The sequence below is a fragment of the Acanthopagrus latus genome, chromosome 5 (genome assembly GCF_904848185.1).
Source record: "Acanthopagrus latus isolate v.2019 chromosome 5, fAcaLat1.1, whole genome shotgun sequence".
In the NCBI taxonomy this organism is placed as follows: Eukaryota; Metazoa; Chordata; class Actinopteri; order Spariformes; family Sparidae; genus Acanthopagrus; species Acanthopagrus latus.
In genome coordinates this window covers 7847012-7862284 of record NC_051043.1, presented here as the reverse complement: position 1 = coordinate 7862284, position 15273 = coordinate 7847012, and the positions used below count along the sequence as shown (strand labels likewise).

General features: G+C 40.3%; 1 protein-coding gene across 1 annotated transcript in view; it reads left to right on the top strand.

Annotated features, from left to right (window-relative positions):
• The window catches only part of LOC119019266 (phosphatidylethanolamine-binding protein 4), a 60417-nt gene that overhangs the window by 32985 nt on the left and 12159 nt on the right, over positions 1–15273 (top strand). The window lies entirely within an intron of this gene.

The window sequence follows — 15273 nt, the reverse complement described above, 5'->3', positions numbered from 1 at the left end:
TCTGCGACACCCAGACACCCCCTGGTCTTGTGTATAAACAGCCTGTAATAATCCTATCGATCTCATCTTACTTGCAGCTTATTAACAAACAGGTTCTTCTTCAGTGTGGGCTGCTGCTCTCACTGTTCTCCGCCACCTAAAGGGAGAATTACATAAGAATCCTCCGCTCAATTGTCAGCTCCATCCCCCGTCCACATACACATATACACACTCACACACACACGACGCTGTAGCTGATAACCTACCAAGCCTCTTGCCTTCTCTATAACAACTGACCTCCCTGCTTTGGTTGCCGTGGTGAGATGATTGAGGAGGTTTCACTGCATGAAGAACGTGAGCTGCTTTGGTTTCCTATCAGAAGCCCTGAATGGTGTTTGAGCGAGGGAACAATCATCCATAAATTATTCTTTTCACATGTTGCCTAATATTTTTTTTTCTAGGAAAACCTAATTCACATTGACTTCACCACGTGAATTTAGTCTTGGAGAGAGAGAAATTCATGAAACATTTTTGTTTTATTTAAAGACATAGGCTTACTGTGTGTTAGTGTGCTACATTAATGTTTACCCTGCACGCTGTCCTGGATATATCACGATTACTCTCCAAGAAAACAAGGACAACCTGGAAAGCCCTTTCTGATCCAGTCTGTCACACTATAGCCTAGAAGGGTAAAAAAAAGGAACAGATTGGACCTTCTCCATGCAAATGCAGTTTAAAAACCAGTAGCTCTGCACACATAAAGGCGCTTCTTTTAATATGTGCCCCCTTTCTTCACACCCACGACCATTGTGTATAAAATCCTGTTTTTCCTGAAAAGATTTCTAGTCGCAGCCGCAGACAATGTTCCCCCACACAAGCTGTCGTCTTTGTCATACCCCCCCCAACCACCAACCCCCCCCCCCCCCCCCACCTCCCCTCCAATCCAGTCAGTAAAGCAGGATCTCTGGCAGTCGGCCCTGCGTGCGAATTCATGTGTTTCAGGGTACAGGTGGGGGGCTTGCCGGAGCCTGCCTACCTGTTCCCCTGTCAACGGGTCAATTTTGACCGACATGGATGGGTGGGGGGGTGGGGGGGGCACGGAAACGAGAGGGGCGGGTAAATGAACAAATGTCAGGGTTAGTGGGGGGTTGCCGGGCCATGGCTGTGGAAAATGCTTCCTCTCAGGGGTGTCTCCAGATAGGGTACAGTGAAGGGGAGTGAAGCCTGCTGATAAAAACAACTCACTAACAATTATGCTCACCTAAAATAGCCCTTACTTAAGTATATAGCATGCTTGCCAGTTAATTGTACACAGAAACAAAGACTTCACAAAAGACCTCCAGCAGCCAATGTATTTTCTTGTATTTTGGCACGATAATTAAGTGTGACAGCTATGAATGCAAAGTTGGCAGATATTATAGTGGCTTGTCTAACTCTACATACTGATTTGTTTGTATTCCAAAAGTTATGATAAACTATAAAATTAGAAGAGTACAGTATAGCGTGAAGAGCTATATTGTATACTGAACAAACAATTAGAAATTCTGTACTCACATGCCAAAAGCACTAACATCTACCATGTTTTTCCAACACTGAAAATAGTCTGTCCTTCATTGTTACCAAAGCTTACTGATGGAGGCTTGATAGAAACTGGAAAATAGAGCTCTGCTTTATGAATATTTAATAATAATTCCTATTTTTGTGAGTTTTTTTTAAGTACTTGACAATTACAAAAATCATCCATTCTCTGCAGATTATAGCCCATGTTTGTTTCTAACCAGGCAACTGACTGCATGGGATTTAATGACAGCGTTCCTAATATGCTCAGAAGATAATGCTTTTCATAATGGCAAGCGCGAAGCCACTATCAGTACAATGCGTTCAGACGGAGCCAATATTTTATCTGTGTTGCACTTGAATAATTTGTGTACGACTGCTGCATTTCATCTGAATTGTTCTCTGGATTTGTTCAACTTGTTCTTATTGATATGCTGTAGGACTAACAACCATAAAATCTACTAAGACCTCTGATCTGTACTATTGACCATTATCATAGCCAAGAGGTTTGTTACAATGTGGTATTTTTATGCTACAGTTGGTGTGAAACCTGTTTACATTCCAGGGTGCTGTATAGTTCACTTCTCGCCGCAGCTCAGTCGGATTCCAAAGCACTGTATAGATTTCTTTCAGCTGATGAAATTAAAAAGACAGCAGTGTGTGTGTGGTGTGCCTTCAAGCAACGCGATTTGCCTGTGAGTTCACGATACGGGTTGAGAGGGGAGTTCCTTTGGGGGGGATTAAATAGCTCCCTCTCTTCCTTCCCTCCTCCCTTGCCCTCCATACTTGCAGAACACAAACAGCTTGCAGGGCTGTGCAGTACTTGTACATGTTTGCCACAGTGCTGCTCACAGGTAACAATAAGCCAAGGTCAAAGGTTAAGAGGGATTGTGGAGCTCAGATTCTTATGTGTTCCTCTGGCAAACATCGTGCACACAGGCACAGGAAATAGTGCCCATAGTATCGCTGGGAGAAAGAAAGATTGAGAGACAGGGTGAGCGAGTTGGCTCGGAAGAGAGGGGGTATCAAAACGAACAAGACCAGGGCCAGTTTCATCGAGATATGTTGGACTGGCCTACAAGGTTAGGGCAATCTTAGCTTTGCTGTTAGACTAGTCTAATACCTGTTAGAGAGCTGCACAAAAATAGAAACTGATATTAAGCTTAAAAGGAGCCAAGAGTTTTCTTTCCATCGCAAAATTCACGTAGACTGCCCTGAGACAAAATATCACAGGATTGGTGATTTAGCATTTAAAATTACCTCTGTGTGTTGGACTGCCTTAAAGGAGGGCAAAAACTAACTGTATGGAAAGTGAATTTAGTCGATGTTCTTGTCGGTGTAAGCGTGTGTCTTTTAGCCAAGACAGCAATCTTTTCAGACCCTGAACTTCACTGAACTGTGGCGTTTTCTGATCTGCTTGTAAGAGTTAATTAAATGCACCCCAATGTTAGACAACATCTATATTACTTTAATTCTGGTCTCTCTGCATGACCCACATGGACACATGAGACCATTAGCGAGAAGATGGGCTATTTCTGTACAATTGATAGTCATTCGTAATGCCTGTCACCAGGTCAGATTGAGACTTACCCAAGTTGGAATGGAGGTCAAAATAAAAACAATTTTATATCATGGAGTGCTGAGCATGAATTGAGTCTCAGAAAAGAAGCTGCTCTGTAGTCTGGTGGTTTAGCACTCAAACAAACTTTACTAAAGCTTGCTGTCTTTTGTCCAGAGGCGCCACCAGAATTAACAAAAGTAAGTACGTAAGTAAGAAAGTACAAAACTAAGATGTAAAAATGTTCCATCATATGCTCTGTGTTCATTTGCGTTTTAAAGCATAACTAGCATCAAAGTAAGTGTCAAAAGTAATTTATTGTGCAGCATTATGGTCCTTTTTTGCATTGGATTATGATAATGTAAGCATATTACTGCAGGTGCATGCACATGTTTCATCAGAAGCATTTTGATGTTGTAGATGGTCAGGTAGGAGTTAATTTCAACAATTTAATATACCGTAGTTTAATCTGTTTTCATGCATCATATTTCACACACTGATATTTTTTTTTCTGAGTGGTCACTGGTAACAGTAGCTAAAAGAAATATAGTCATATAAAGTAAGCAGAAATGAGGGTTGCAACTAACAATGTTTTCATTATCACTTAATCTGAAGATTATTGTGTTGAAATTACTTGTTTTGCATAACCAACAGCCTAAAGCTCAAGGAGTCCATATTTACTGTCATAAATGGCAAAAAAAGCACCAAATCCCTTCATTTAAGAAGCTGGATCCAGCAAATGTTTAACATTGTTGCTGTTAAACTGACTGAAATTATGGAGCAAGTTCTCTTTTGATTGACTTATCAATTTTTTGAGTATTCAGTTACGCTCAAGTTACGACGTCCTCAAAATTATATGAAGTGCATTACATGCTATACCTTAAATAATCCATCTCTTAAGCAAAGTGGCATCTTATCAGAAAACGGTTCATTTAATAGTCCAATTACAAATGTTGTTATTAAGAGTCAATGAAGTGTTATGAAAGGTCAGTTAATCATCACTGTCACTGGCTGACAAAGAAAGAAACCAAAAGTTGCTGAAGTTGCTTGGAAATTAATGGAAATGTATATGTGTTGTTGTGAAATGCCTCTTAATTATAAGATTTGTTTGTCTTTGTAACTAAAGCTAGTCATATTTACCCAGATCCGTCTATATACACAAAGATCATTGAAAACTACCTAGTTCCAAGCAAATGATGGACTTGGATGTCTCTCTGAACTCTGACTGTTGGTTAGATTTAAGCCATAGTGAAAGTCTGTCTTTGTGAAACCAGATCCCTGCCTCCGTCAGCCTCCTTGAATGGGAGGGAGATTATCCATTTAATCTCTTAATCAGGCACACTGTATACATAGTTGGTCCTGTGCCTAAAACCTCTGTCCTGATCAGATGTATCATAGCCACCTTTTGGGCTGAATCCCTCTAACCCACAGACTAATTCAGGTTAGCGCTGACACTGTTACTCATGTTCCTCTCCAGCTGTCAGTATATTATACCCTCGGTGCCCTGTTAAAATGAAACCCAGACCAATGGTGCATAAAATCGAATGTGGAAATATGTAGATTTTAAAGTACAGCTTTTTAAAATCCCTCATTCCCACAAATGTATTCAGGATAAAGGCAGATGTTTCATAACAACAGGTTACTGTACATTTTGCACGGTATATGTTCCCCAAAAGTAGGAATTAATAATGAAGATGCTTTTTGGCCTGAAATTGCTATTCAAACAATTATGTACTTAGTTTCTTCCAACAAATGCATTCCACATTATTGTTTTGCCTCATAGCAAAGCACCCAAAAGACTAAAACCTTTCATTTCAGCAAAGGCCGCTATTGGTCACCGTCAATAAAAGCATAAAAGCATTTATTTCCCACGTTTGTCAAATTAACAGCATACTCCATCTCCCATAGGACTTGTAAGGTTCATTAACCTTTCTGTGAAGTGGGACAGGTTTCCAGCAGTTACCATAACCTCTGTCTCGCTCCTGCCTCAATTATAATAGAAGAATTAAACATCCAGCGATTCAAAACAGTAATGCTGCCTCTTAAATCCCTTTGTACCAGCTCTCAGTTGTTAATGACTAAAGACACTGAATGAACTATAGAGTTATCAACAGATGTAACCGCGGACAGAAGCATATCAAATGGCTACTCTTAACAGCAGGGATTAGTGACTATACATGTACAGTTTTTGTGTGATGGCCGGTTTTCACTGTTTCTAAAATTATAATTATTCAGTTTTTAAATGCTAGATTGCCTTTGTTTTCCATGAATTACACAGTATTGGATTAAGGGTGCATTAAACAGTTATTATTTAATTGGAAAATCATGCCACATCTGTGTGGAAACCCTTGTTACTGTTTATTAGTTTATTAATCATTGCAAATTGCAGAGTTTTTCACCAAAATGTTGCCATCGAGTTGCGCCATGGCCCACCGTCCTTCCAAAGTCAAAAGAATAGACTGACCTTGAACTAATTAAATGGTCAATTACACGCCTGTTGATCTCTTCTAATTTCTTGATAATTACATTAATTGTGAGCAAAGAGTTCGTTCTCTTGTCCACCTACTACTTACCCTCCTTCATCCTCCGCCTCTTCCTCTCACTTCTTTTTCTACTCCTCCTCCATGCCTGGGCCCACAAGGTTTCCATTCTCATTTATTTTGTGTCAGCATTCACTCTTCAAAAATTTTTTTTTTAATTCTGTGCCATTTTAATAAGCTTAATCTTCCCACCCCCTTACATCTCCCCCATTCTCTCATGTATTAATCAAAATCCAGCACGTGCCTGGATGTATTTGTAGGCACACAGCTCCATTATAACCTATCAATTGAGTACCTCCTTGGATTTATGGTCTTACCGCCGGAAACTGCTGTAGCCATGGAGCAGTGAGGCCTCCTGTTTCTGTGTGCGTGTCTTCTGATGCTAGTCGTAGGCAAGCTCAGGCTGGGATTTTCCAGTGCCACCCCCGTCAGTGGGAAGCCCTATATGGGGACATGTCAGCGCCTTGTTTGCTTGTTGTGCTGATGAAGCTGGGGGTGGGGCGAGTGGGCAGCCTTGTTCAGGTTCCAGGATTCCCTTCAAATGAGTCAGCCAGCCCCCACTCAAACTGACTGTTACCTTGGGAACTCAGGCTTGGGCTTCCCTCAACACTACTTAAGTACAGACTCATCAGCACCCATACTCGCAAACACACACAGGAGCTGTAAGGGCTCGGAAGCAGTACCCAGGTTGGCTGAAAATTACTTAATTAAAAGACTCTCGCTGTGGCCTGTGCTCTGGCCTGTTAGGCCCAATCTGCTCCTTGAAAATAAGATGACCAACCTAGCACGGCCACTTTGTCAGGGCGAATTTGTAATGTATGCAGAGTAAGACTGAATAGATAGAGTGTGATAATGAGTTTGGGTGGCTAGAGTCTTAAACCAGTGATTTGAGTAATGGTATGCGTCCCTGCTAATGAGCATGGCCAATCTAGTGTAGGTTTGGTACATCCTAGTGTGTCGGGTGATGTCAGTGATGTCTGGAGTTCACTTAATAACTGGACTGTTTATGTTTCCAACTCAGTTCATTACCTAAGCCAAATGAGTTTCTTTACTGAAGCCATTAGCTATTGTTAAGTGGGTTAATTTGTTGATGCACTGAAGCGGATCATGTATGACTCCCCCACTGGCTATCACCCTGTCCTGCTGAGGCCAATCCATCCCGCTCAGCTGATCACCATTAGGTTGCTCTACCAACCAGTCACCCCAGACTCGAGCCTGTTAGGCTCACACAGACTCATTTACCGTTGACTGATTATTCGGGTTGTGTTTGATTTAATAGGGGTCAAAATGAATTGTTGTTGTTTTTTTAATGTAGCTATTCATCTTGATGATTGAAAACTATGTGTGAAATTGGCATTTAACCAAATTCAGTATCATTCATTTTATGTATAATTTAGTGTTATTTATTGGTATTCTTACATTTTCTCTATTTTGATGGAGGGTGGTCCTGGTGGGGGGAACTACATCACCGATTGTACTTTGCAAAACATGATAAAATAGAATACCTTGCACTCACTTTAACTGACATACACCTCGACCAGCTGCTCAACCTAGAAGTAGAGTTTGCCTGCTCTAAAATAAAGACTGGCATTACTCCCAGCTCATGCAGGCACCAGGCTTTGCCAAGGTCTGTTTGTGTGCCATCTTGATCTATCTGAGAAGGAGAAGATTGTGACCTGCAAAGGCCACACACCAGCTTTTGAAGAGCAACAGAGAACTTCCAGGAGAGGAATATTGTGTAGCTTGAGTTTGCATTGTAGCTCAAAAGGTGAAGCCATCTTTGAGCTCAGCTCTAGTGACACTCTTCAACACCTGGTTCACAATCCTTGGTTATGAGACAGAGATGAACTGTGGCCATTATCTATGATAAGCTAAACCATCAAGAAAAGAGCCTCTCCAGGATGCAGGTTGTGTTGGACCCCACAGAAACCGTCTGAAAGCATGGTAGTATGCTGCACCAAAGAGCTTACTGGATGCCTGGGAACCAGACGAATCTGCCAGGCTCATGTTTTATTTGCTCTGGCAGATGCGTCTAGCCCCTTTCCAGTTCAGACAGATTTCCCTGAGATTTGGTTTGTGTAGGGCCAGAGACAACCATTTCATGGAGCAGGTTTGGTATGTTGACTGGTAGAGGAGCATCACATGTCAAGATTTGAAAAGGTCCCAACTCACACATTTGACAGTCTGCAGGTCAGCCCAAGCGAGAAAATATAATATCAAACTGTCAAGCTATTATAATTTGAGAACTAACATGCATGACTCACTTAGCACTACAGCACACGTTTTGTTTCTCTGATTGGTTGTAGCTGTATCCAACTTGTGTCCAGAGGCATTTTGGTCAGGGCCTGTTGATCACATCCCTTGCAAATCAAGAATGAATTTAGAGGGACCAGACTAACATGCATGCCAGGCTAGGTCCCTTTAGATGTAATCTCAGATGTGCTTCCATGTCGTAGCTGGTGGGAGTGTGGTTTGTCATGATGGCTTCAGCATGTGTATACCACGCCAGAACAGATTGGTCAACTTTATGATGCCTATGTGACCACGGTCAGCCTTGACGAGGATGCATGCCTCTGTGGAACTGGCATTAAACTCCAGCGTGACAGCTGAACCTGACAGAAGTTGACTAATCTGTAGAATGAAGAGTGGTCTGTGCCTTGTGCTGAATGTGGCTGTAAGGCTGCAAGGATGAAACACCGGAGATACGGAGTGTGGTTGGGATTGTGGTAGCCCAGTGCCTGGCTTCTTTCTGGTCAGCAAATCTAGGGACCAGACTTTGCCCTGCAGTTTCAGGAGCAGCCACACTTGTGGTATGATGATGAAATTACCGTGTACATGTCAGGATCAAGGACTGACTGACTGGCGGTCGAAGGCTGAGTGGCTTTTGTCAGTAAATTGTTACACACTGTGTCAGTAAACTCAAAAGTGGGGTGATCTCTCTGATATCTTTTCACTCATTACACTAGAGAGTCTTGCCACTTGGTTATTTTAAACTCAGAAGTGGCAGATTACACTAAAATCTGCCATTTCTAGCATCCTCAAGATAACCAAGTCCCCTAGTTGAGCAGTCATGTGAATTCTCTCTTCCACATTGGAAAAAGAAACTGTGTTTAACCTGTAAGCGGTGAGATTCCTTGTGAGACACAGACTTTTAATTCACAATAACCCTGCAAATGAATGGGCTGATTACTGAGGCGAAGATGAGGAGGCAGTCAGAAGCACTTGGCTTGAGTGGAATAGGCAGGGGGGAGGGAGGGAGGGTGGCTGTGGCGGTACAAGTCCAGCCTCAGAAATAGAGCTGTGAACACCATCTGTCATGCTCTCTCTCCCCGTCTGTTAGCCTGACTGCAAGTAAAAGGGAGAATGATGCTCTCAGAACTGCATTAGAAGGACGTGGGTGCTGATTGTCGTAGGTGTGGGTTTACAGGGTGTGCAAGGGAGGGGGAGGGAAGCAGTGGATATACAAGGAGGTGCATGAGTAACCGACAAAGGGAAGCACTCACCCACACAGAGAAGGAGAAGGGTTGTTGGGCAAGTGGGTATTCCTGGTGAAACCGCACCCCTGCACCCACCCACCTCCTCCTCGCGGACTCCTACCTATCGACTCTTGTCAGAGGATTCCTAGCGGAAGTTATGTAGACACATTACACAAACCTACTGCTCATCTTCTCACCTAAGGCCTAGAGGTGTTGACAATTCAAGTGTAATATCACGTTACATGTTAAATGATGAGAAAGTTTACCACAGTGATACCTGTGGTACCAAGCCACTTTGAGACCCACAGGAGGTGCATCAGTGTCTGATCAATATTCATTTTCAAGAATTCCATGATGACTAATACTGCTATCATCTAATTCAGATTCATTGTGTGGATTAGGATAAAATACTAATTCTGGATCAGCTTCGGTTGCACTTCACTGGGAACAGAAGTGTTGTTGCGTTGAACATCAGTGGTTGGAGTGTCAGGCTATTATGTGACCCACAGAAAAAAAGCTCTGCTGCATTTCTTTTTCCAGATTTTCAGAATTATTCATTGCTCACAACGTGTAGGTTGTTCGGGATCCTTTCTGCTTTTGTCTGAGTCAGAGTGTGAAATGGAGTCAGTAAAACACGAAGGCAAGCTGGGCCACAATAGACAACAACGGAGAGGCAGGATGAAGTGTCCATAACACCACAGCTGGACTTGCATCTGGTATTTAAGAAGGTAACTACGTCTTACGTTTGAACAGAGTGGAGACAAATTAAGTGATCTTTAGGTAAATAATTTTATGTGGACAGTTCAGAAAAAAAAACATATTTTTCCTCACCTGTAGTGCTATTTATCCATCTAGATTAGTTTTCTGTAGACTTTCAGTTATTTTGGCCATAGAGTTGTTTGCCTTCTAACAACAGCAATGTCTCTATCATTAAATCATAACCCTGTTACTCAATAACGCACAAATATTATCATGAGCATTTTTATGTAGGGAACTATTTTCTTTTAATAGTATTACATCACAGAAGGAAGCGTCCACTCATTTATACTTGGACGAGAGGCTCAATCTTGCGACCGGGATAGATATAAACATTAACAGCATCCTCCTCAGCTGAGCTGTAACCTTATTGGTAGCCTGATTAACTTAGTTAGCTAGCCATGATATGCTATCTTCTGCGTTGTGATATAGATAGCAGTTATAATTTGGTAGAAATAAAATAGTCTCTTTACAGCCTATACCTCCTTAGCAACTTGCACCAAAACAAAACATAGCTTTGCTGGTAACAGTAAGATTTGTATATTGATTGATTGTGAACTGTCCCAACACTAACATTTAGTAACAAGCAATGGGTGTTATATTAAATCAATTGTTTATTTGGTAATTTTTTATATTTACATCCACATGCTGTTCACTCTGTTCCCCACGACTGCCTTACACCAGCAGATGAGTTGTCAGGATCAGCTGTGCAACAGCTTGTGGGGACTCTTGTCTTTTTCATGCGTCATTTAACAGGGCACATGTTTCCTGTTTCAGAGTCATGAACTTGGGCCTTTCATTTGAAAGGTTGTGTCCCACCTCGCTACACCCCCTGCTGCCACAAATACATCAGAAGTCTGGGCAGTCTCCGGCAATGTCAACACAGCGCAACAAATATTTAGCTGATCGATAATCATACCCCTGACTAGATTAACAACTGTGGTGACATTTTCTAGACAACTCATTGCTTTAGTTAGTTTGAATTACAATCAACAAACCATAGATCTGTCACTGCTAGATTTTTCAATGGTATTGTTCCTATTTACTTTTCCATTTGATATGCAAGGGGCGAACTGACAACTGAGACAAAGCATGTCCAGGCTTCCCCTGATTTAGTTGCTACGATTTCTCTCCTGTTTATTGCTCACTCGCTCGTCATCTCCCAAATCAGAAATTATGTTGTCCTCTTAAACGTTTGACACACCTTTATGCCTCAGAGTATGTTGTTCTTTTCTGTTAAGTAAAATAGTAAACAGCCATTTTGACGCTTTCAGTTTTTATCTCTCTGACAGTTTCTGCCTCTCCCACACTGCTCAGTGTGTGATTCACCATCACAGCTTCAAGAATGGGTATTCCCCTAGTATGAGGATGCAAAGCGTGGTCACATTTTGTTTGACTTAATAAGTCTCACACTAACTCAATCCAGGTAATTTATGTCTTTCTCTGTTTGTCACATTAGCATTTAAATAAAAAAGGGTTGTCTTGTTCTTTAGCTAAATGAAAATAGACTATTACGTATGGTAACGTTAGATAATAGTGCAGACATTTTTCTTTGTGATGATCCCCAAACATCCATACTATCACCGTTACTATTATGAAAAATGACAGTTTGAATGGAAATCAAGGAAGATATTAAGACTTTAACTGAAAATATACAATTGATATGAGATTGATTCAGCTTTATGAACATATAAGAATTGATGTAACATTTGACATTGAAAATGTAGTGCCTAGATAAGATATTTCGAAACACTCATGATGTGTTCCTTGGTAACTGCATAGATAATGAAGCAGTTCCTAGTCTTTTTCAACTTTCAGCTGTTTAAATGACATAACTTGCAAATTTCCAACAGTTGAAACACTGACGCAGCAGTGAGTAATCTGCTGGACTCCAGCAGTAAAGATTTATAGCACATTTTTGATGTTCTGCTTCAGATTAAACTAACTGCTTCGTGGACTAGCGGATCTTTATGTTAACTGTTAATAATGAGAAAGCTGTACAGTATGCCTTGCATTTGTATCATGAGCAAATATACTGTATAGTTACAACCATCCAAGCTATTGTTTTCTCTGACTTCTGCATTATGTAATGTTACTTTTATCCTCAGCTTGAGGCCAGCACAGACAAGCCAAAAATAAAAACTGTTTGCAGTTGGTCAGTATGTATTGTACTGCAACGGAGTTTATTCTTAGTGTGTTTAACATTTAGAAAAATGTATGTATAATGTTTGTTCATCAAAGCTTATATAGCTCTGCAATTATCATAGTCACTGATTCATTGATAATGAGCACAACGACTAAACATTCAACATTTTTCACTTTGTTCTGACATTTTATTTACCAAACAATTAATCATTAGTGAAAAGAATAATCTACAGAATAATCAACGATGAACATTACAGTGATTGTAGCCCTAGTATGATGCACTGGAGATTACAGGACATAAGAATTAAAGAGAAGCCAGTGCACTTGCTTCACATCAGATTTGAATCCAGACCTTTATTACCTATAATGTCACAACTATTAAAACACTATAATAAACCTATTTCATATAATTTTCTCATGATATTAGTCAGGCTAACTTTCATTCAGGATGTGTTCGTTGTCACCTCTTCTGGTTATCATATCAAGATTGTTCTCCAGAGTGCATAGAGTGTTACTGTTCCTGCTTTTGTTGGGGAGCTTTACAGTGTGAAGTCTCAGCGCTTTTGACTTCTCTAACCCTGAGCTCAGAGTATCATCCTATCTGAGGTTATCATTGATCCAAGATTAACTTCATCAATGTGCTGTGTGGCTTGTGATTCCCCTCTAACAAAGCTGCAATAGATTTACTATATGAAAACTTTCTGTGGCACAAGTGGCCATAACATCTACCATCCAAGCGGCTAAACTGCAGTTTGAATTACTTAAATGAGAAACCTGTGTATGTGCTTGTTCACCATCGGGGTCTGAGTCCAACAAATAGTCCATTTTAGATAACAGTATTAGAATTATTGAAGTCATCATTAAAATTTTCGGTGCTTCATTTTATTTTTGCCCACTTATGTTTTCGTACTAATAAACATTTATTAGAAACTCTGCTAGTGTATTTCTAATGCTAAAAAACACTGCAAGAACACAGTGATACACACATTAAAAAACACGCTTTAACCTTTTTTTAATACACACAATTATCACAGCAAGCGGCTGTCAATCATTCAGCAGTCAGAACTTTTCACGCTCTGTGCCCCGCCCCCACAGCAGGGTCCCCGAGGGAGGCCGCCCACCATGTGAGAATGTCCTGTAGATTAGTGTGAGCAAGTCCGTCACTCCCCAGTGAACAACAAGAGTCAGCGACCTCAACACTGCCCTGCCCTGTCACAGCCACTGTGATACCAGCTCTGCTCCAGAATAGATAAACCACGACCACCACACAACTGATTATTTTGAAGATTTTGATTTCCTGTGAATATTAATGTATGTTATTCTATGTGCGTTCTGCATGTGATTGACTCTTCTTTTATTGTTTGGCTGAATTTTCAATATCGCATTCATTTGCTGTTGTTTTTACTCTATGTATTATAATGAAATTAAAAGGGCAGAGGGTGCCATGGAGAGTGAGCGAGAAGCGAGCATTAAGATGTGGGAAAATGTTGCACGCTCAAATGTTGACTACCTGTTGCTATGGCAATGGGTTTGGATCCTGCGGGCTGCAGGACTCTTGCTATTTCTAAATAAAGCTTTTTTTCTCACTGATCAGTGGATGAAGATACTCACAGTGGAAACTAATCTTCTGAATTTTACCAGTCAGTGTAAACACTGATGCTCTGTGCTTTAATGGTTACTGCTAAACCTCCCAAACAGCAGCTAGAGCATTATAGATGAGATGATGCACAATAAAAAAGGACACATTTGTTACTTTGTTACTGAAATACTCAAATATAAATGATAATATTGATAAACAAATCTTTAGAGTGCGTATCTCAGTCACACTGTGTGCATGTGACTATAGCGATTTAACATTCAAATTGACACTCAGCACCACGTGTCACCTCTAAACAGTATTTCATTAGCTGCCGAGTGACAGCCAGAATGGTATTTAAAAAAAAAAAAAGGATTGTGATCAGCCCCTTAGTCCTTTGTTCCACATTCTGTAGGATAATAGAGCAACATCTTTACATTTCCTTGTGATATAAATAGCAACTAAACTTCACATTAAGACTGTAGTAAGTTATTAAACTTCTAAGAAAGGAGCATCAAGTTCAAGTCAAACAAAGAAGTCAAAATAGCTGAGTGTGAAACAAATTTGCACTAGTTCTGAACAATTGATTTTGTGATTATTTTGACAGATATCACATAGATGAAAGAAAAACTCTAAAATATGATCATGTAACATAAATTGGGCTTAAAACTTTAGTTAATAGTAATTTTACTGATAAGAAACGTATGTGTCATGACCTTTAAACCATTTGTTAAGCAATTGTAAAGGTTTATAAATATCAGTTGTAACTTTATCATGGACATCCATATTGTTTTCATAGAGGAACTACTATGAACAATGAACTACATATTTATTACCTCCACCAAGGAGGTTACGTTTTGCACCTGTGTCTGCATTCTTGTTTGTTTGGTTGGTTGGGCAGTTAGTTAGCCTCATTACACAAAAGTATTTTTATGGATTTCCAACAAGCTTGGATGGCGGATGGGTTTCAGTCCTGAGTAGACCCCGTTAACGTTTGCAGTGGATCCAGTTAAGGAGACGGATCCAGGACTTTTTCTCACTTTCTTTAAAGTTGTGAGATAGGGTGTCATTTTTTAAATTACTCACGGAATATGCATAGCTCTTGAGTGACACAGTGCTATCAAGTGTAATATTGGATTGGGTTTGATTGAATTAAAGGGGACTATAGGGTCTCGGCAGAGGTGAGTATTACGAGTATTACTAACATCAGATGCAACTTTACAATTAGCAGTTGCTTACTGAATGGTTTATAAAACATTTAATGTTTTGTTTGTGAACTATAAACTTACCGCTTATTAATGATACTTATATTTACTGTAACCAAACACACTTTTTTTTACGTCTGGAGAAGAAGACCTGTAGGCCAGGGCATCGCTCCATCACTACAGTATTTATAATGCTGTATAAATCACACAATGCATTATTCATTACGATGCTGTTTTCTTAAATATTTGACCTTTATTTTAAAAAATTGCACATTCTGGGATTTGGATATTGCACTTAGCTGTAGTGCAATTTCAACAATATTTGGTTAATTGTGCAAACCTATTCCCAAGATGCACAAAATTCCAATGCATGAGTTGAGAGACACAGATTTAGGTTTCCATACTGTTACAAACTGGATTTTATTCGGTTCTTTCATCCAGTAAACTGAATTTTGATGAGACAAAAGCTCCTCGTCCTGCA